This window comes from Molossus molossus, unplaced genomic scaffold (assembly GCF_014108415.1).
Source record: "Molossus molossus isolate mMolMol1 unplaced genomic scaffold, mMolMol1.p scaffold_m16_p_12, whole genome shotgun sequence".
Lineage (NCBI taxonomy): Eukaryota > Metazoa > Chordata > Mammalia > Chiroptera > Molossidae > Molossus > Molossus molossus.
This window is the reverse complement of record NW_023425347.1, coordinates 88,640,569-88,660,713: the sequence shown is the minus strand read 5'-3', so window position 1 is coordinate 88,660,713 and position 20,145 is coordinate 88,640,569. Positions and strand designations below refer to the sequence as shown.

General features: G+C 56.3%; 1 protein-coding gene across 2 annotated transcripts in view; it reads right to left on the bottom strand.

Annotated features, from left to right (window-relative positions):
* CNR2 (cannabinoid receptor 2) overlaps nucleotides 1–19,940 on the bottom strand; it is a 37,736-nt gene extending 17,796 nt beyond the window's left edge. For both annotated transcript variants that reach the window (XM_036256597.1, XM_036256598.1), the window contains exon 1: nucleotides 19,733–19,940. The gene's annotated coding sequence lies outside the window, so the exon portion shown is untranslated. The remainder of the gene's footprint in view (nucleotides 1–19,732) is intronic.
* Between the last annotated feature and the right edge of the window lie 205 nt (nucleotides 19,941–20,145).

Sequence of the window (20,145 nt, the reverse complement as noted above, 5' to 3'; positions counted from 1 at the left end):
TCCACTTGGGATTTTGGAGTTGAGTGAACAGCAGGAAGCTGGGTGTGTGCCGGGGCGCCTGGCCCATCCTCAGCCAGGCTGGGTGAAGAGCTCAGCACCTGTCCGTCGCAATCATGACGACAGTCCTGGACCAAGGACACAGGAGCCTGGATTCCAGCTCCAGTTTTGGGTGGAGCTGATGGCTAGGCGACCTCAGACAAAACAGTCCCCCTCTCAGTGTGTCCCTCTGCACCAGGAGAAGGTTTTTGAAGATATCTCAGAGGGTCCTTTCGGCCCGGGAGTTGCACAATTAACTGCAAGGGGCGGGGTGAGGGTGGCTGCTGCCAGGTTACATAGCACTGGTGAGAAAGCCAGCCGGGGAGCCCGAGCGCAGCTCCAAGCGTCTGCTCTCAGCACCTCTTTACGTCTGAAGGTCACCTGGACCCTGAAGAGCTTTCGCTGATGCACGTTACGTCCATCAGTTACTACTGCATTAGAAAATAAAACTTAAAAAAATGTCTTTAGCTCTGGCCAGCTCGGACTGAAGGGTCTCGGTTTGATTCCTGGTCAAGGGCACATACCTGGGTTGCAGGTTTGAGTCCCAGCCCCGGTTGGGGTCATGTGGATGGCAACCAATCAATGTGTCTCTCTCACATCGATGTCTCTCTCTCTCTCCCCCCTCCTCCCTCCCTTCCCTCTGTCTAAAAATAAATGGAAAACATCCTTAAGTGAAGATTAACAACAAAATTCTTTAAAAAAATTTTTTTTCTTTATTGAATTTTAGACAGAGAGAAAGGGAGAGAGAGAGAGACAGAGAGAGAAACATTGATGAGAGAGAACATTGATTGGCTACCTCCTGCATGCCCCCCACTGGGGATCTGGCCCACAACCTGGGTATGTGCCCTGACCGGGAATTGAACTGGTGACCTCTTGGTGCATGGGTGGACGCTCAGCCATTGAGGCAAACCAGTCGGGCAACAACAAAATTCTTTTTTTTTTTTTTTATCCTCACCCGAGGACATTTTTCCATTTTTTGTACAGATAGAGTGGGAGGGAGAGAGAGAAAGGGAGAGAGAGAGAGAAACATCGACGTGAAGAGACACATCGAGTGGCTGCCACCCGCACGACCAACTAGGGCCGGGGACAAACTTGCAACCGAAATACGCGTCCTTAGCGGGAACCGAACCCGGGTCTCTCTGGACCGCAGGCCGACGCTCTAACCGCTGAGCCAAACTGGCCAGGGCAACAAAATTCTTTAATAAACCTAGTACATATTAATAGAAATAACACGTTGTCGTGGTTAAAGTATATAAAGAAAAGGAAGTTGTCACTGTACCCTGGTGTTCCCTTTGTGGCAGGCATGCTAAGAGGCTTCCTACCCCCATGATCTCATTTAGCCCCCAAACTGTCTTTGCAGGTAGATTGTCTTATTTTCACTCTTTTTTTTTTTTTTTAATCCTCACCCAAGAATATTTTCTCATTTATCTTCAGATAGAGTGGGTGGGAGGGAGGGAGAAAGAGAAACATTGATGTGAGAGAGACACAACAGCTGGTTGCCTCCCGCATGATCCCGACCAGGGCCAGGGACCTAACTGCAACTGAGGTACGTGACCTTGACTGGAGTCAAACCCGGGACTCTTCGTTCCATGGGCCAATGCTCTAACCGCTGAGCAAACCGGTCAGGGCTGTTTTCACTGTCTTATCAATGAAAAGGCTGAGACTCAGATGGATGGATCTGCCCAAGGTCACAAGGCTTGTAGGTGGCAGAGTCAGAACTCAAACCCAGGCTGCTAGGCAACACCTGATGCTGGACACTGCCCACGGAGGATGGAGGGGCACGGGGTTCTTGAACACTCTGGGCAACAACCTTCCTTGCTCTCTGCTTTTCCTCCTCCCCTCCTCGGACCGGTTTTCCAGCCAGGGTCTCCAGCACCGCGCTTGGCTGCTAGGACTCGAGAACGTCAGCTCTAAGAAAGTAGTTCTGAACCCTACTGAGCTCAGCGCCTGGAACACGGCTTGTGCATTTGTGGAGTGAATTGGTTGAAGGACTTCTCCCTGACACTTGTGAACATCCTCAAGGACAGTTACACGCTTCAAGATTTTCACAGTGGACACACTGATTTTATTTGTGGGGAAAAACATGACTTGATGGAATGGATATACAGCAGCTTACCACTTATTTCAAAAGGATCTGTCGCGCCCTGGCCGGTTTGGCTCAGCGGTTAGAGCGTCGGCCTGCGGTCCGGAGAGACCTGGGTTCGGTTCCCGCTAAGGGCGCGTACCTCGGTTGCAGTTTGTCCCCGGCCCTGGTCGGTTGTGCGGGTGGCAGCCACTCAATGTGTTCCTTTCACATCGATATTTCTCTCTCTCTCTCTGTTCCTCTCTCTCCCTCCCACTCTACCTGAACAAAAAATGGAAAAATGTCCTCAAGTGAGGATAAAAAAAAAAAAAAGGATCTGTGGCAAGAGGACTTAGGAACAGATTTTCAGAGCTTAACTTGCCCTTCCTTAAATTCTCGGGGCGTGGGATCCTTAGGAAGGTGCCTGAATAATGGTGGCTTGCTGTGCTTTGCATGTAAACTCAGTTGATCCTCACAGTAAGCCAGGGAGGGCGGTACTGTTATCATTGCCTGTGTTTTATAGACAAGGGGACAGACACACACAGAGATGAAGTGACTTGCCCGAGGTCATACAAAAGGGCAGAGCCCATTGGAACTCAGGCCCAGGACATAATCACCATTTTTCCTGCTCCTGGATGCTCAGCTGGCTCCTGAGGCCTTCACCTGGGGACCTCTAGCCTTCCTGGGGAACCCCTTAAAACACTGTAAGTAGCACAGGTTTCGTTGCTTCCTGCTTCACCAGATCTCAGGGTTCAGGGGCTTAAGATGGACACGTTTACACGCTGTCTGAAGGTACCTGCCTTAGTTCTGTCCCCACAGGGAGCTCAGTCCCTTGGGATTCAGGGCACATCACTCTGATTCTCTGCCTTGTATTTTTATTTTTGTAGTCGGAACAGAAAGGCCTCTACCCTTCTCACAAAGAAAACCTGCTCCAGAAAAATTTTGAAACTCAGTAATATTAAAATGTAAATGCCTGATAACAGTGTCTGAATCTCCCTCACCCTGGGGGTAGCTTGCTACTGCTGAAAATTTGGTCATTAGCCATCGGGAAGTGTGTGTGTGTGTGTGTGTGTGTGTGTGTGTGTGTGGTTGGGGAGTGGCTGGGTTTGGGGAACATTGTTCAAGTTGTTAAAATTACACCTGGAAGTGGTAGGCGCCTCTTCTGCCCATGAAGTTCCCTCTGTAGAACCAGCAAGGTTCTGGTGACCATTATAACCAGGGAAACAGAAAAGCCTTTGACTGATGGACAGAGACTTTTCACGGTCACTTCTCTATATAGCAGAGAGTAGGAAAAGAGTTTATCTCATGGTGGAGATTATGAATCATCTGTGGTTTCCCTGCAGGCTGGTCTACCTCTTCCTGGCTTGGTCAGATCCCAAAGCATGGGGACCCTGCTCTACCCTTGATTCTGGTTGTTTCTAGGGTTGCAGCAGTGGGGGTGGGGTTGGAATTCAGCTGGTTCCCAGAGCAGAGGTGGAAGTTACGGGGCGATGATGATGTGAAGAGCCCGGAGACAGCTCTTGAAGCACACTGGTGATGGTGGCAACAATAGCAAGCAGCATCGAACACGTGCTTTCCACGTGCTGCAACCAGCTCTGTTCCACACACTACATGTTAAGTCATATATTCGTCATGACAAGACAACAAGGCACTGCTGTCACTCCTGTTTCATAGCAGAGGGACCGGCTCCTGCACCGAGGCGGACTCCCAGGGCTTCAGGCCACGAAGATCTGTGAGTGGTGACAAAGTGGCTGGAGGGTTGCAGGGACAGCTGGACAGAGGCTGATGATAAATTACACCTGGTGTGGGCACTCAGGTCATGGAGAGACGAGGAGAGGCCAGAGAAGGGCCTAGCATCTGGGGAGCTGGTCCCCAGCCCCCCATCTCCCTCCCTACAGTGGAACGAATTCATGTGCATGTGTGCATCTGTTTGGCTTTTGGGCCCTCGAGCCATGAAGAAGAAAGCATGTTACCCCTTCTGGCCCGGGATTTGGTATCAAACCCAGCAGTACTTATCCCACCCAACTTGCAAGGTGAGCTGAATTTCTATCTCCTGCTTCTGTGAAGAGAGGCCACTACCAGGGAAGGATCAACTGAGGATAAGAAGAAAATATGCTGAGAGGTTTAAGAGGCAGCCCTGAGTCACAGTTGTGAGTTCTGATTCTGCCCCTTAGTAAATCTGTGGTCTCTTGGGAACATTACTCACCGCCCCGAGCCTCAGTGTTCTCATCTGTGAAATAGGAATAATGACAGTACCTCCACCCTGGGCTGCTGCAAGGAGTAAATGGGATGGATGGCAGGGTTCCTTTTGCTTCCTGTCTTTGATCATTGGTTCTTCAAGGGTATACATTAAACAGGATAAGATAAAGAACAAGGTCACATGTCAACCAAAGCCACTCCAGTGGCCAAATGTTCAACAGCCTGGTTGGGACTCATGAGATCATCGTTGGTTTGATCACCACTAACCTCTGCTTTTGTGGGTTTGTTTTTGTTCTTTTCTCCTTCCCAGATGGGGGCCTTGTCTTGTTATCTTCATGCCCTCAGAATCTGTCATCCTGTCTTTGTACACAGCAGGAATTCAATAAATATAGTTTCATGGTGGGCATGCAGTAACTCACCACAATGCACAACAGTTTTATATGTTTTCCCCCTAACACACACACACACACTTTCCATCCTCCTCCTTCTTTTCTGGTGACCATCAGCTTGTTCTCCATGTCAATGGGTCTGTTTCTCTTTTGTTTTATTTATTTGTTTGTTTGGGTTTTTTTAGATTCCACATACAAGTGAAATCATTGGTATTTATCTTTCTCTGTCTGACCTATTTCACGTAGAATAACACCTTAGGTGCTGCTTGTGGTTCTTCCATTTATCCTAAGAAGCTCTCACACTGGGAAACGACGTCTTTTAAGTAGTAAAATAATTACTCACTAATTTAAAAAATGAAGACAGGCGCCATGATCATCTCATGATGTGAACCTTCTGGAATAACTCCTTTTCTGTTGGGAAAAGCTGGCGAAAAGTCGTGCAAAGACAGACTTGACTCTGGACTCTGTCACTGACCTGCCATGTCTGAGCCTTGGCGGCCTCATCCGTCAAGTGAGTATCATGAAGATGGGCCTGGTGTGAGGACTAGAGAAGCATCGTGCTCCCCCTGGGTCCTCGGCTGACGCCCATCCCTGCTTCCAGCTCCATCAGATTCCCCAGGACCCCAAGAGATCCTTGAGCTACACGGAAGCCGACTCACGGAATTCTGGCTGAGGCAACACTGTGAACGCAGCTGTGGTTCTCAAAGAGGAACTTTGGGGTGGCCCCAACCCCCAGGGAGAGGTAGGTGGGGGGTGTTGGTGGAAGGGCTGCCACTAGCTGCGGTGTGAAAAGATTGGGGCCTCCCCGGCAGGGGTGGGAGCAGTCGTGGAAGAGAAACAGCAAAACCCACAGGACGCCCAACCCAACCTACTTTGCCCCTCCCCCCCCCCTTCACCAACATCCTCCCCACTGGGATGGGATCCCAGCAGCCTCCCCTCCCATGCCTGGGTGGCTCCTCCCCATCTGATTGACTCCATTGATCTGCCCTTGTCTGCCACTTTCTGTTCTTGGATTTGGGGCCTTTCCTGTGGCATGGGGCTGTGGGCAGGACACACCTGATGCTCTGTGGACGCTTCCTCTCCACAGGAGATGGAGGGAAGAGGGAGTGGTCTTAGCCTTTCCTGAGTTCTGCTGGCAGAGGGCTGACCCTCTCTCACGTCTGCATCGCACCTGAGCGCTTTCGAGGCGCTCTCCATACCTGCGTCCCTGTTCATCCCTAGGCACACTCCGCACCTGCGCCCCTGTTCATTCCCCTGTTCATCCCTAGGCACACTCCGCACCTGCGCCCCTGTTCATTCCCCTGTTCATTCCTAGGCACACTCCGCACCTGCGCCCCTGTTCATTCCTAGACACACTCCGCACCTACGCCCCTGTTCATCCCTAGGCACACTCCACACCTGCGCCCCTGTTCATCCCTAGGCACACTCCGCACCTGCGCCCCTGTTCATCCCTAGGCACACTCCACACCTGCGCCCCTGTTCATCCCTAGACACACTCCGCACCTACGCCCCTGTTCATCCCTAGGCACACTCCGCACCTGCGCCCCTGTTCATTCCTAGACACACTCAGCACCTACGCCCCTGTTCATCCCTAGGCACACTCCACACCTGCGCCCCTGTTCATCCCTAGGCACACTCCACACCTGCGCCCCTGTTCATCCCTAGGCACACTCCGCACCTGCGCCCCTGTTCATCCCTAGACACACTCACCCCTGCGCCCCTGTTCATTCCCCTGTTCATTCCTAGACACACTGCGCCCCTGCGCCCCTGTTCATTCCCCTGTTCATTCCTAGGCACATCCGCACCTACGCCCCTGTTCATTCCCCTGTTCATCCCTAGGCACACTGCGCCCCTGCGCCCCTGTTCATTCCCCTGTTCATTCCTAGGCACATCCGCACCTACGCCCCTGTTCATTCCCCTGTTCATCCCTAGGCACACTGCGCCCCTGCGCCCCTGTTCATTCCCCTGTTCATTCCTAGGCACATCCGCACCTACGCCCCTGTTCATTCCCCTGTTCATCCCTAGGCACACTTCGCACCTACGCCCCTGTTCATTCCCCTGTTCATCCCTAGGCACATCCGCACCTGCGCCCCTGTTCATTCACCTGTTCATCCCTAGGCACATCCGCACCTGCGCCCCTGTTCATTCCCCTGTTCATTCCTAGACACACTCCGCACCTGCGCCCCTGTTCATTCCCCTGTTCATCCCTAGGCACACTCCGCACCTACGCCCCTGTTCATTCCCCTGTTCATCCCTAGGCACATCCGCACCTGCGCCCCTGTTCATTCCCCTGTTCATTCCTAGACACACTCCGCACCTGCGCCCCTGTTCATTCCCCTGTTCATCCCTAGGCACATCCGCACCTGCGCCCCTGTTCATTCCCCTGTTCATTCCTAGGCACATCCGCACCTGCGCCCCTGTTCATTCCCCTGTTCATCCCTAGGCACACTCCGCCCCTGCGCCCCTGTTCATTCCCCTGTTCATTCCTAGGCACACTTCGCACCTACGCCCCTGTTCATTCCCCTGTTCATTCCTAGGCACATCCGCACCTGCGCCCCTGTTCATTCCCCTGTTCATCCCTAGGCACATCCGCACCTACGCCCCTGTTCATTCCCCTGTTCATCCCTAGGCACATCCGCACCTGCGCCCCTGTTCATTCCCCTGTTCATTCCTAGACACACTCCGCCCCTGCGCCCCTGTTCATTCCCCTGTTCATCCCTAGACACACTCCGCCCCTGCGCCCCTGTTCATTCCCCTGTTCATCCCTAGGCACACTCCGCACCTACGCCCCTGTTCATTCCCCTGTTCATTCCTAGACACACTCCGCCCATGCGCTCCTGTTCATTCCCCTGTTCATCCCTAGACACACTCCGCCCCTGCGCCCCTGTTCATTCCCCTGTTCATCCCTAGGCACACTCCGCCCCTGCGCCCCTGTTCATTCCCCTGTTCATTCCTAGGCACACTGCGCCCCTGCGCCCCTGTTCATTCCCCTGTTCATCCCTAGACACACTCCGCCCCTGCGCCCCTGTTCATTCCCCTGTTCATCCCTAGGCACACTCCGCCCCTGCGCCCCTGTTCATTCCCCTGTTCATCCCTAGGCACACTCCGCCCCTGCGCCCCTGTTCATTCCCCTGTTCATCCCTAGACACACTCCGCCCCTGCGCCCCTGTTCATTCCCCTGTTCATCCCTAGGCACACTCCGCCCCTGCGCCCCTGTTCATTCCCCCTGTTCATCCCTAGGCACACTCCGCACCCTGCGCCCCTGTTCAGTCCCCTGTTCATTCCTAGGCACACTCCGCACCTACGCCCTGTTCATTCCGTGTCATTCCTAGCACATCCGACCATGCGCTCCTGTTCATTCCCCTGTTCATCCCTAGGCACACTCCGCCCTGCGCCCCTGTTCATTCCCCTGTTCATCCCTAGGCACACTCCGCCCATGCGCTCCTGTTCATTCCCCTGTTCATTCCTAGGCACACTCCGCCCCTGCGCCCCTGTTCATTCCCCTGTTCATCCCTAGGCACACTTCGCACCAACGCCCCTGTTCATTCCCCTGTTCATCCCTAGGCACACTCCGCCCCTGCGCCCCTGTTCATTCCCCTGTTCATTCCTAGGCCCACTCCGCCCCTGCGCCCCTGTTCATTCCCCTGTTCATCCCTAGGCACACTCCGCCCCTGCGCCCCTGTTCATTCCCCTGTTCATCCCTAGGCACACTCCGCCCCTGCGCCCCTGTTCATTCCCCTGTTCATCCCTAGACACACTCCGCCCCTGCGCCCCTGTTCATTCCCCTGTTCATCCCTAGGCACACTCCGCCCCTGCGCCCCTGTTCATTCCCCTGTTCATCCCTAGGCACACTCCGCCCCTGCGCCCCTGTTCATTCCCCTGTTCATCCCTAGGAACACTCCGCCCCTGGCCCCTGTTCATTCCCTGTTCATCCCTAGGCACACTCGCCCCTGGCCCTGTTCATTCCCCTGGTCATCCCTAGACACACTAGCCTTGCGCCCCCTGTTCATTCACGGTTCATCCCTAGGCACACTCCGCCCCTGCGCCCCTGTTCATTCCCTGTTCATCCTTAGACACACTCGCCCCTGCGCCCTGTTCTATTCCCGTTCATCCCTAGGCACACTCCGCCCCTGCGCCCCTGTTCATCCCCCTGTTCATTCCTAGGCACATCCGCACCCTGCAGCCCCTGTTCATTCCTAGGTCACACTCCGCCCATGCGATCTGTAATTCCCCTGTTCATCCCTAGGCACAAGCCGCCCCCTGCGCCCATCTGCATCCCCTGTTCATCCCTAGGCACACTTCGCACTACGCCCCTGTTCATTCCCCTGTTCATCCCTAGGCACACTCCGCCCATCTGCGCCGCCTGTTCTTCCCTGTTCATCCTAGCACACTCCGCCCCCTGCGCCCCGGTTCATTCCCTGTTACATCCTAGGCACACTTCGCACCTACGCCCTGTTCATTCCCCTGTTCATCCCTAGCACACTCCGCCCTGACGCCCCTGTTCATTCCCCTGGTTCATCCCTAGGCACACTCCGCCCCGTGCGCCCCTGTTCCATCCCCTGTTCATCCCTAGGCACACTCCGCCCTGCGCCCTGTTCATTCCCCTGTTCATCCCTAGGCACACTCCGCACCTGCGCCCCTTTCATTCCCCTGGTTCATCCCTAGGCACACTCCGGCCCATGCGCTCCTGTCTTCCCCTGTTATCCCTAGGCACACTTCGCACTACGCCCCTGTTCATTCCCCTGTCATCCCTAGGCACACTCCGCCCATGCGCTCCTGTTCATCCCTGTTCATTCCTAGCACACTTCGCACCTACGCCCCTGTTCATTCCCCTTGTCATTCCTAGACACACTCCGCACCTGCGCCCCCTGTCATCCTGTTCATCCCTAGGCACACTTCGCACCTACGCCCCTGTTCATTCCCCTGTTCATCCCTAGGCACACTCCGCCCATGCGCTCCTGTTCATTCCCCTGTTCATTCCTAGGCACACTTCGCACCTACGCCCCTGTTCATTCCCCTGTTCATCCCTAGGCACATCCGCACCTATGCCCCTGTTCATTCCCCTGTTCATTCCTAGACACACTCCGCACCTGCGCCCCTGTTCATTCCCCTGTTCATTCCTAGACACACTCCGCACCTGCGCCCCTGTTCATTCCCCTGTTCATCCCTAGGACACTCCGCACCTACGCCCCTGTTATTCCCTGTTCATCCCTAGGCACATCCGAACCTACGCCCCTGTTCATTCCCTGTTCATCCCTAGGCACCACTCCGCCACGCGCTCCTGTTCTTCCCTGTTCATCCCTAGGCACCATCCGCACCTGCGCCCCTGTTCATTCCCCTGTTCATCCCAGGCACACTCGCCCCGCGCCACTGTTCATTCCCCTGTTCATCCTAGGCACATCCGCACCTACGCCCCTGTGCATTCCCCTGTTCATGCCTAGGCACCATCCGTCACCTACGCCCCTGTTCATTCCCCTGTTCATCCCTAGACACACTCCGCACCTACGCCCCTGTTCATTCCCCTGTTCATTCCTAGGCACATCCGCACCTACGCCCCTGTTCATTCCCCTGTTCATTCCTAGGCACATCCGCACCTACGCCCCTGTTCATTCCCCTGTTCATCCCTAGGCACATCCGCACCTACGCCCCTGTTCATTCCCCTGTTCATCCCTAGGCACATCCGCACCTCTGCCGCCACCTGTAATTACCCCTGTCATCCCTAGGCACATTCCGCACCTGCGCCCCTGTTCATTCCCCTGTTCACTCCTAGGCACACTCCGCCCCTGCGCCCCTGTCATTCCCCTGTTCATCCCCTAGACACACTCCGCCCCTGCGCCCCTGTTCATTCCCCTGTTCATCCTAGGCACACTCCGCCCCTGCGCCCCCTGTTCATTCCCCTGTTCATCCCTATGGCACACTCCGCCCCTGCGCACTGTTCATTCACCTGTTCATCCCTAGGCACACTCCGCCCCTGCCGCCCCTGTTCATTCCCCTGTTCATTCCCTAGGCACCACTCCGCACCCTGCGCCCCTGTTCATTCCCCTGTTCATCCCTAGGCACACTCCGCCCTGCGCCCCTGTTCATTCCCCTGTCAATTCCTAGGCAACACTCGCACCTGCGCCCCTGTTCATTCCCTGTTCATTCCTAGGCACACTCCGCACCTGCCGCCCCTGTTCATTCCCTGTTCATTCCTAGGCACACTCCGCCCCTGCGCCCCTGTTCATTCCCTGTTCATTCCTAGGCACATATCCGCACCTACGCCCCTGTTCATGCCCCTGTTCATCCCTAGGCACACTCCGCACCTGCGCCCCTGTTCATTCCCCTGTTCATCCCTAGGCACACTCCGCACCTGCGCCACTGTTCATTCCCCTGTTCATTCCTAGGCACATCCGCACCTACGCCCCTGTTCATTCCCCTGTTCATTCCTAGGCACACTCCGCACCTGCGCCCCTGTTCATTCCCCTGTTCATCCCTAGGCACACTCCGCCCCTGCGCACCTGTTCATTCCCCTGTTCATCCCTAGGCACACTCCGCCCCTCGCGCCCCTGTTCATTCCCCTGTTTCATCCCTAGGCAACTCCGCCCCTGGCCCCTGTTCATTCCCCTGTCATCCTAGGCACACTCCGCACCTGCGCCCCTGTTCAATTCCCCTGTTCATTCCCTAGGCACACTCCGCCCCTGCGGCCCCTGTTCATTCCCCTGTTCATTCCTGGCACACTCCGCACCCTGCGCCCCTGTTCATTCCCCTGTTCATTCTAGGCACACTCCGCACCTGCGCCCCTGTTCATTCCCCTGTTCATCCTAGGCACACTCCGCCCTGCGCCCCTGTTCATTCCCCGGTTCATATTCCTAGGCACACTCCGCACCTGACGCCCCTGTTCACTTCATTCCCCTGTTCATCCCTATAGGCCAACTCCGCACCTGCGCCATGTTCATTCCCCTGTTCATTCCTAGGCACATCCGCACCTACGCCCCTGTCATTCCCCTGTTCATCCCTAGGCACACTGCGCCCCTGTTCATTCCCCTGTCATTCTAGGCACACTCCGCCCCTGCGCCCCTGTTCATTCCCGTGTCCTTCCTAGGCACACCTCCGCACCTGCGCCCCCCTGTTCATTCCCCTGTTCATTCCTAGGCCACTCCGCACCTGCGCCCCTGTTCATTCCCCTGTTCATTTCCTAGGCACACTCCGCTACACTGCGCCCTTGTTCATTCCCTGTTCATTCCTAGGCACTCCGCACCTACGGCCCACCACTGCTCTCATTCCCCTGTTCATTCCTAGGCACACTACGGCCCAATGCGCTCCTGTTTCATTCCCCTGTTCATACCTAGGCACACTCCGCCCCTGCGCCCTCTGTTTCAATTCCTCTGTTCATCCATAGGCACACTCCGCACCTGCGCCCCTGTTTCATTCTAGACACATTACGCAACCGAAGAACCGTTCACTCCCTAGGCACACACTCCGCAACCTGCGCCCCTGTTCATTCCTAGACACACTCAGCACCTACGCCCCTGTTCATCCCTAGGCACACTCCACACCTGCGCCCCTGTTCATCCCCTAGGCACACACCACAACCTGCGCCCCTGTTCATCCCCTAGGCACACTCCGCACCCTGCGCCCCTGTTCATCCCTAGACACACTCCCCCCTGCGCCCCTGTTCATCCCCTGTTCATCCCTAGGCACACTCCGCACCTGCGCCCCTGTTCATTCCCCTGTTCATTCCTAGGCACACTCCGCCCCTGCGCCCCTGTTCATTCCCCTGTCATTCCTAGGCACATCCGCACCTACGCCCCTGTTCATTCCCCTGTTCATCCCTAGGACACTCCGCACCACGCCCCCTGTCATCCCCTGTTCATCCCTAGGCACACTCCGCACCTGCGCCCCTGTTCATCCCCTGTTCATCCCTAGGCACACTCCGCACCTGCGCCCTGTTCATCCCTGTTCATTCCTAGGCACACTCCGCCCATGCGCTCCTGTTCATTCCCCTGTTCATCCCTAGGCACACTCCGCCCCTGTTCATCCCTAGGCACACTTCACCCTACCCCCTGTTCTTCCCCTGTTCATTCCCTGGCACTCACTCCGCACCTGCGCCCCTGTTCATTCCCCTGTTCATCCCTAGGCACATCCGCACCTGCGCCCCTGTTCATCCCTAGGCACACTTCGCACCTACGCCCCTGTTCATTCCCCTGTTCATCCCTAGGCACACTCCGCACCTGCGCCCCTGTTCATTCCCCTGTTCATTCCTAGGCACACTCCGCCCCTGCGCCCCTGTTCATTCCCCTGTTCATTCCTAGGCACACTCCGCCCCTGCGCCCCTGTTCATTCCCCTGTTCATTCCTAGGCACACTCCGCACCTGCGCCCCTGTTCATTCCCCTGTTCATTCCTAGGCACACTCCGCACCTGCGCCCCTGTTCATTCCCCTGTTCATTCCTAGGCACACTCCGCACCTACGCCCCTGTTCATTCCCCTGTTCATTCCTAGGCACACTCCGCACCTACGCCCCTGTTCATTCCCCTGTTCATCCCTAGGCACACTCCGCACCTGCGCCCCTGTTCATTCCCCTTTCATCCCTAGGCACTCCGCACCTGCGCCCTGTTCATTCCCCTGTTCATTCCTAGCACACTCCGCACCTGCGCCCACTGTTCATTCCCCTGTTCATTCCTAGGCACATCCGCACCTACGCCCCTGTTCATTCCCCTGTTCATTCCTAGGCACACTCCGCACCTGCGCCCCTGTTCATTCCCCTGTTCATCCCTAGGCACACTCCGCCCCATGCGCCCCTGTTCATTCCCCTGTTCATCCTAGCGCACACTCCGCCCCTGCGCCCCCTGTTCATTCCCACTGTCCTCCTAGGCACACTCCCCACCTGCGCCCCTGTTCATTCCCTGTTCATTCCTAGCAACACTCGCCGCACCTGCGCCCCTGTTCATTCCCCTGTTCATTCCTAGCAACACTCCGCACCTGCGCCCCTGTTCATTCACCTGTTCATTCCTAGGCACACTCCGCCCCTACGCCCCTGTTCATTCCCCTGTTCATCCCTAGGCACACTCACGCACCGCTGCGCCCTGTTCATTCCTTGTTCATCCTAGGCACACTCCGCACCTGCGCCCCTGTTTACATGCCTAGACACACTCGCAACCTACGCACCTGTTCATCCTAGGCACACTCCGCACCGTGCGCCCCTGTTCATTCCTAGACACACTCAGCACCTACGCCCCTGTTCATCCCTAGGCACACTCCAGCACCTGCCCCCCTGTTCATCCTAGGCACACTCCACACCTGCGCCCCTGTTCATCCCTAGGCAACACTCCGCACCTGCGCCCCTGTTCATCCCTAGACACACTCCGCACCTGCGCCCCTGTTCATCCCTAGGCACACTCGCCCTGCGCCCTGTTCATTCCCCTGTTCATCCCTAGACACACTCCGCACCTGCGCCCCTGTTCATCCCTAGGCACATCCGCACCTACGCCCCTGTTCATTCCCCTGTCATCCCTAGGCACACTTCGCACCTACGCCCCTGTTCATTCCCCTGTTCATCCCTAGGCACATCCGCACCTCGCCCCTGTTCATTCCCCGTTCATTCCCTAGACACACTCCGCCCGCGCACCTGTTCATATCCCTGTTCATCCCTAGGCACACTCCGCACCTCGCCCCCTGTTCATCCCTAGGCACACTCCGCACCTGCGTCCCTGTTCATCCCTAGGCACACTCCGCACCTGCGTCCCTGTTCATCCCTAGACACACTCCGCCCATGCGCCCCTGTTCATTCCCCTGTTCATTCCTAGGCACATCCGCACCTGCGCCCCTGTTCATTCCCCTGTTCATCCCTAGGCACACTCCGCACCTACGCCCCTGTTCATTCCCCTGTTCATTCCTAGGCACACTCCGCCCCTGCGCCCCTGTTCATTCCCCTGTTCATTCCTAGGCACACTCCGCCCCTGCGCCCCTGTTCATTCCCCTGTTCATTCCTAGGCACACTTCGCACCTACGCCCCTGTTCATTCCCCTGTTCATCCCTAGGCACCACTCCGCACCTACGCCCCTGTTCATTCCCCTGTTCATTCCTAGGCACACTCCACCTACCGCCCTGTTCATTCCCCTGTTCATTCCTAGGCACCACTCCGCACTGCGCCCCTGTTCATTCCCCTGTTCATCCATAGGCACACTCCGCCCCTGCGCCCCTGTTCATTCCCCTGTTCATCCTAGGCACATCCGCACCTGCCCCAGCCTGCATTCCCCTGTTCATTCCTAGGACACACTCCGCACCTGCGCCCCTGTTCATTCCCCTGTTCATCCCTACACAATCGGCCCCTGCGCCCCGGTGCATCCCTGTTCATCCCTAGGCACACTCCGCACCTACGCCCCTGTTCATTCCCCCTGTTCAGCCCTAGGCAACATCCGCACATGCGCCCGGTTCATATTCCCCTGTTCATTCTAGACACTCCCGCCCCTGTGAGCACCTGTCATTCCCCTGTTCATCCCTAGACACAATACGCCCTTGCGCCCCTGTTCATTCCCCTGTTCATCCCTAGGCACATCCGCACCTACGCCCCTGTTCATTCCCCTGTTCATCCCTAGGCACACTCCGCCCCTGCGCCCCTGTTCATTCCCCTGTTCATCCCTAGGCACACTCCGCCCCTCGCCCCCTGGTCATTCACCCTTTTTCAGTCCTAGGCACACTCCGCCCATCGCTCCTGTGCATTCCCCTGACATCCCTCGTCCTGTTATCCCAGGCACACTCCGCACCTGGCGTACCTGTTCATTCCTAGACACACTCCGCCCCTGCGCCCCTGTTCATTCCCCTGTTCATCCCTAGGCACACTCCGCCCCTGCGCCCCTGTTCATTCCCCTGTTCATCCCTAGGCACACTCCGCCCCTGCGCCCCTGTTCATTCCCCTGTTCATCCCTAGGCACACTCCGCCCCTGCGCCCCTGTTCATTCCCCTGTTCATCCCTAGGGCACACTTCCGCCCACTTGCGCCCCTGTTCTATTCCCCTGTTCATCCCTAGGCACACTCCGCACATGCGCCCCTGTTCATTCCCCTGTTCATTCCTAGGCACATCCGCACGCTAGCCCCTGTTCCAAATTTCCCCTGTTCATCCCTAGGCACACTCCGCCCCTGCGCCCCTGTTCATTCCCCTGTTCATCCCTAGGCACACTGCGCACCTGCGCCCCTGTTCATTCCCCTGTTCATTCCTAGGCACACTCCGCACCTGCGCCCCTGTTCATTCCCCTGTTCATTCCTAGGCACATCCGCACCTACGCCCCTGTTCATTCCCCTGTTCATCCCTAGGCACACTCCGCACCTGCGCCCCTGTTCATTCCCCTGTTCATCCCTAGGCACACTCCGCACCTGCGCCCCTGTTCATTCCCCTGTTCATCCCTAGGCACACTCCGCCCCTGCGCCCCTGTTCATTCCTCTGTTCATCCCTAGGCACATCCGCACCTACGCCCCTGTTCATTCCCCTGTTCATCCCTAGGCACACTCCGCCCCTGCGCCCCTGTTCATTCCCCTGTTCATCCCTAGGCACATCCGCACCTACGCCCCTGTTCATTCCCCTGTTCATCCCTAGGCACATCCGCACCTGCGCCCCTGTTCATTCCCCTGTTCATTCCTAGGCACATCCGCACCTATGCCCCTCTTCCATTCCTACGCTAGAGCGTGGTTCTGTCCTCGGTGCACCTGGGTTTGAGCCTTGGCTTTGCGGGGTACCAACTGTAAGGTCGGCGGGCTCCGGGGAGTCGCATGACCTGGGAAATGATGGCCAGAGGGGAAATGGACACCTAACCCAGGATGCTCTGCCTTACCCCATGCGGCTGCAGCCACACTCCTGGTCACGTCCCACCACCCTTCCCAGCCAATAACATAGGCCACACCTGAATCTCCCCAGCAGGTAGCCAGTCTCCTGACGCCACACCTAGTCACCCCACCCCAGTCCCTAACGTCCCTATAAATCTTCCCCGGGCGAAAGTAGCAGCACGACTTCCCTGGCCCCCGCCACGTGGACCAGCGAACCTCGCCGGGATGCTCCAGTAAAACTTTCTTGTCCGCTTTTCGGCTCCGTTTCTCTTTCTTCCTCAGCGAGATACCTGACACCAACTGTGTGACCTTTCGAAGGTCTGAAACCTGTGAGAGCTTCAGTTTCTCACCTCTCAAGTGGGGGCAGTGATAGCATCTCCCTCGCAGGCTGTTGTGAGGACTGAAGGAGGCACTGCGGAAGGGCCTGGCGTGCAGTGAATAGGCGGTGACCTGATCAAGAAGCATCCCTTTGAGGCAGGTTGGTAATGCTGCTAAAGCTTCACTTTTAGAGTTGGAGAAACTGAGTGTTAGAAAGGTGATGTGGCTCACCCAAGGCTACCTACCTAATTAGTGAGGGGACTTAGGTCTTCCACGAGATTAGGTGACAGCTAGCACGAATTTGGGAGCCCACAGAGCTGGACTCAACTAGCTTCACAATTCCTTGGGCATGTGACCTTGAGCAAGTCCCCATTGTCTTTGTGTTTTGTTTTTTGTTTGTTTGTTTGTTTTCTTTATCGATTTTAGAGAAAGAGGGAGAGGCAGAGAGAGAGAGAGAGAGAAACATCAATGAGAGAGAACATCGACTGGCCGCCTCCTGCATGTCCCCCACTGGGGACTGGGCCCACAACCTGGGCATGTGCCTTGGCTGGGAATCAAACTGGCGACCTCTTGGTGCATGGGTCTATGCTCAACCACTGAGCCACACCGGCTGGGCCCCATTGCCTGTGAATCTTGGTTTTCCTTCTTTGAAAGGTAGGGCTGTCTCCCTTCAAAGAGCACCCTTGGCTAAGGGACTTCTGCTGGGGTGGGCATAGAAAGCAGAAGCCATTCAAAGACAGCCTTCTTCCTGTCCTTTGCGAAAACCTGAGCTCAGCAGAAGGTTAAGCTGGTGTCCCAGGTGGGTGGGGAGAAAAGAACCTGTATCTGATCCAAGGCCAGGGAGAGGAGAGATGGCCCAGACTGGAAGGGGCCAGAGGTCATGGTCCCTTGATTGTTGAGGACCTGGGCTCTGTTCCCTGGGGGTGCCTTGGGGAGATGGCAGCCCTCTGGGGAAGTTGCCAGGGGGCACACCTTGGAAGTTGAACCTAAGGCACAGTGGATTTGAGTCTTGACAAAGAATCCAGACTCCAGGCATTCCAGGGAAGTATACAGGGTTGGATTTCAGGGGACCAAGTCCCTTTGGACAGTGGGCAGCCAAGCTAGGAGGAGCCAGGGTGGCATGAAGACCAGGGGCCTCCCTCAAGCTATGCTCGTTTGTGACCCTCAGAGTCAATGTTCGATGCTGAGAGGTGCAGGTCGGGGAGAGGGAAGCTCTGTACCCACTGAGATTTCATTACCAACCAGCCCCGTAGGAAAAGGGCTCAGACTTCTACTGAATGTGCTGTAATAAGAATGCACAGCCCTGGCCAGTTTAGCTCAGCGGTTGGAGCGTCGGCCTGCAGACCAGAGAGTCTCAGGTTCGGTTCCCGCAAAGGGCATGTACCTTGGTTGCAGTTTGTCCCCGGCCCCGGTTGGGGTCGTGTGGGTGGCAGCCAGTCAATGTGTCTCTCTCACGTCAATATTTCTCTCTCTCTCTTCCCCACTCTCTCCCTCCCACTCTATCTGAAGATAATTGCAAAAATGTCTTTGGGTGAGGATAAAAACAAAGAATGCATAAAAGCACATTTATGCACATCTGAGAGCAGGCGATAAGATGAACAGGCTGAGGAGGGAAGAGAAGAGGCTGCTGGAGCTGGAAGGTTCTGCTCCACTGAGCCGGGCTGCCAGTTTGTCTGCCTTAACCACCTAATCGTCCTTAACCAGCCAAAGGGTGAAAGTCATGCTTCATTGGTAGAAATTGACGCCGGGGCCCAGGGCAAGTTAGGGGCCCACCTCCAGGGAGCCACAAAGTGAATTATAGAGCTGGGGCCAGAATGTTTGGGGTCCCACTTCCCAGGGCCTCCCCAGTTCCTCCCCTGCCTCAGTCCTGGCCTTTGTGGCTCAAGGTGTCGACATGCCACACATGTGAGGGAAGACAACCATCTCCCCATGTATCGTCACTTCTCATCCGCAGCCAGGACGGAGGGGTGACGATCAAAGTCTCCACGGCAGTCATTCTGAGCCCAGCACAGGTCCCCATCCCGGCACCAGCATCACTGAGTCAACCCTCACCACAAATCTACGAGTGATGGTCTTGAGCAGACATTCTCAGAAGAGGAAGCTGAGTGGGAGGACAGTGGGGTGGTTCACCTGAGGCCATAGAGTTACAGAGACAGTGCCAAGGTTCTCACGGGACACTGGCCCCAGGGCACACTCATAAACACTTCTGTTCCGCTGAGTGGAACCTGCAAGAAGCAAAGCCCTGTCTCCTGGGTCTAGCGTGTACTAGACTTTACGGCACTTCTGAGCTGCCCTAGCCAGGCGTGCAGGTCTTTCTGTGCCCCGGGCTCTCCATCTGTGAAACGGGGGCACTTGGATTCACCCAATGACCTCTAAGTCATCTTCCAGCCCTCGTCTTTCGGGGTGCTTTCCTGGCCCGCCGTCTGCTAGGTAAGCCGTACCTTGGAAGGCAGGAGTGGGTGCCTGGTGGTTAAAGGGCGGGCCCTGGAGCCAGGGTGCCTACGCTCAAGCCCAGCGCCCTCATTTAAGCCCATGTGACTTCAGGCAAGTTGCTTGGCCCCCTTCTGTAAAGTGGGGAATTATACCAGCCCTTGTGTGTGCAGTTGCGAGGATTCAATCAATTGAATAACGAAAGGCCCTAGAGCAGCCTGGCACACAGCAAGGCCATCTTTGTGCTGGTGATTACCACCTTCTGTCCTGACCTTGGCGGACAGGATCCCTGTCATGGCCAAGGGTGAGGACCACACGAGCCCTAAGACTTCTTGTGACTGGTCCTTAAAAATCCCAAGAGTCCTCATATGACATCAGTCCCCCAACCCAGGCAGGCCCACCCAGCCTCTTACATCCCAGGAAGGAAGGGATAAAGTAACAGCACAGGTTTTCTGGAATGAGGAAGAAGCCCCAAAACAAAACAACAAAAAAGCTACTCACAGTTTTTGTGGCTGAGCGCCGACCCTGCTGAGAGTGGAGGAGTCTGGCCGTTTGGTGTCTAAGACCTGGCCCCGGGTCCCGATCAGAGCTCCTGCCAGCTGCTGCCCACCAACCCAGCTTTCTCTCTCTTTCGCTCTTTCTCACATCACAGATGAGTGAGCCTGGGGAGGTCTGGCCTTCCGTCCCTGTCACCACTTCCCCTCCGGGTCCCCACTGCCACAAGGTTCTTGCCCCTGCAGCTGAGCTGTTTCTTATGAGGAACTCTGAGGGCGGGGCTTGAGCAGAGGCCCCAGAGTCCAGGGCCTGGGGTTCTAATCCAGTCTCTAACTTTGAGCAATGCACTTAAACTGCCTACACCTTAGTTTCTTTATTTGTAAAATGGGGATAATGTGCTAGCCTCACATAGATCACCT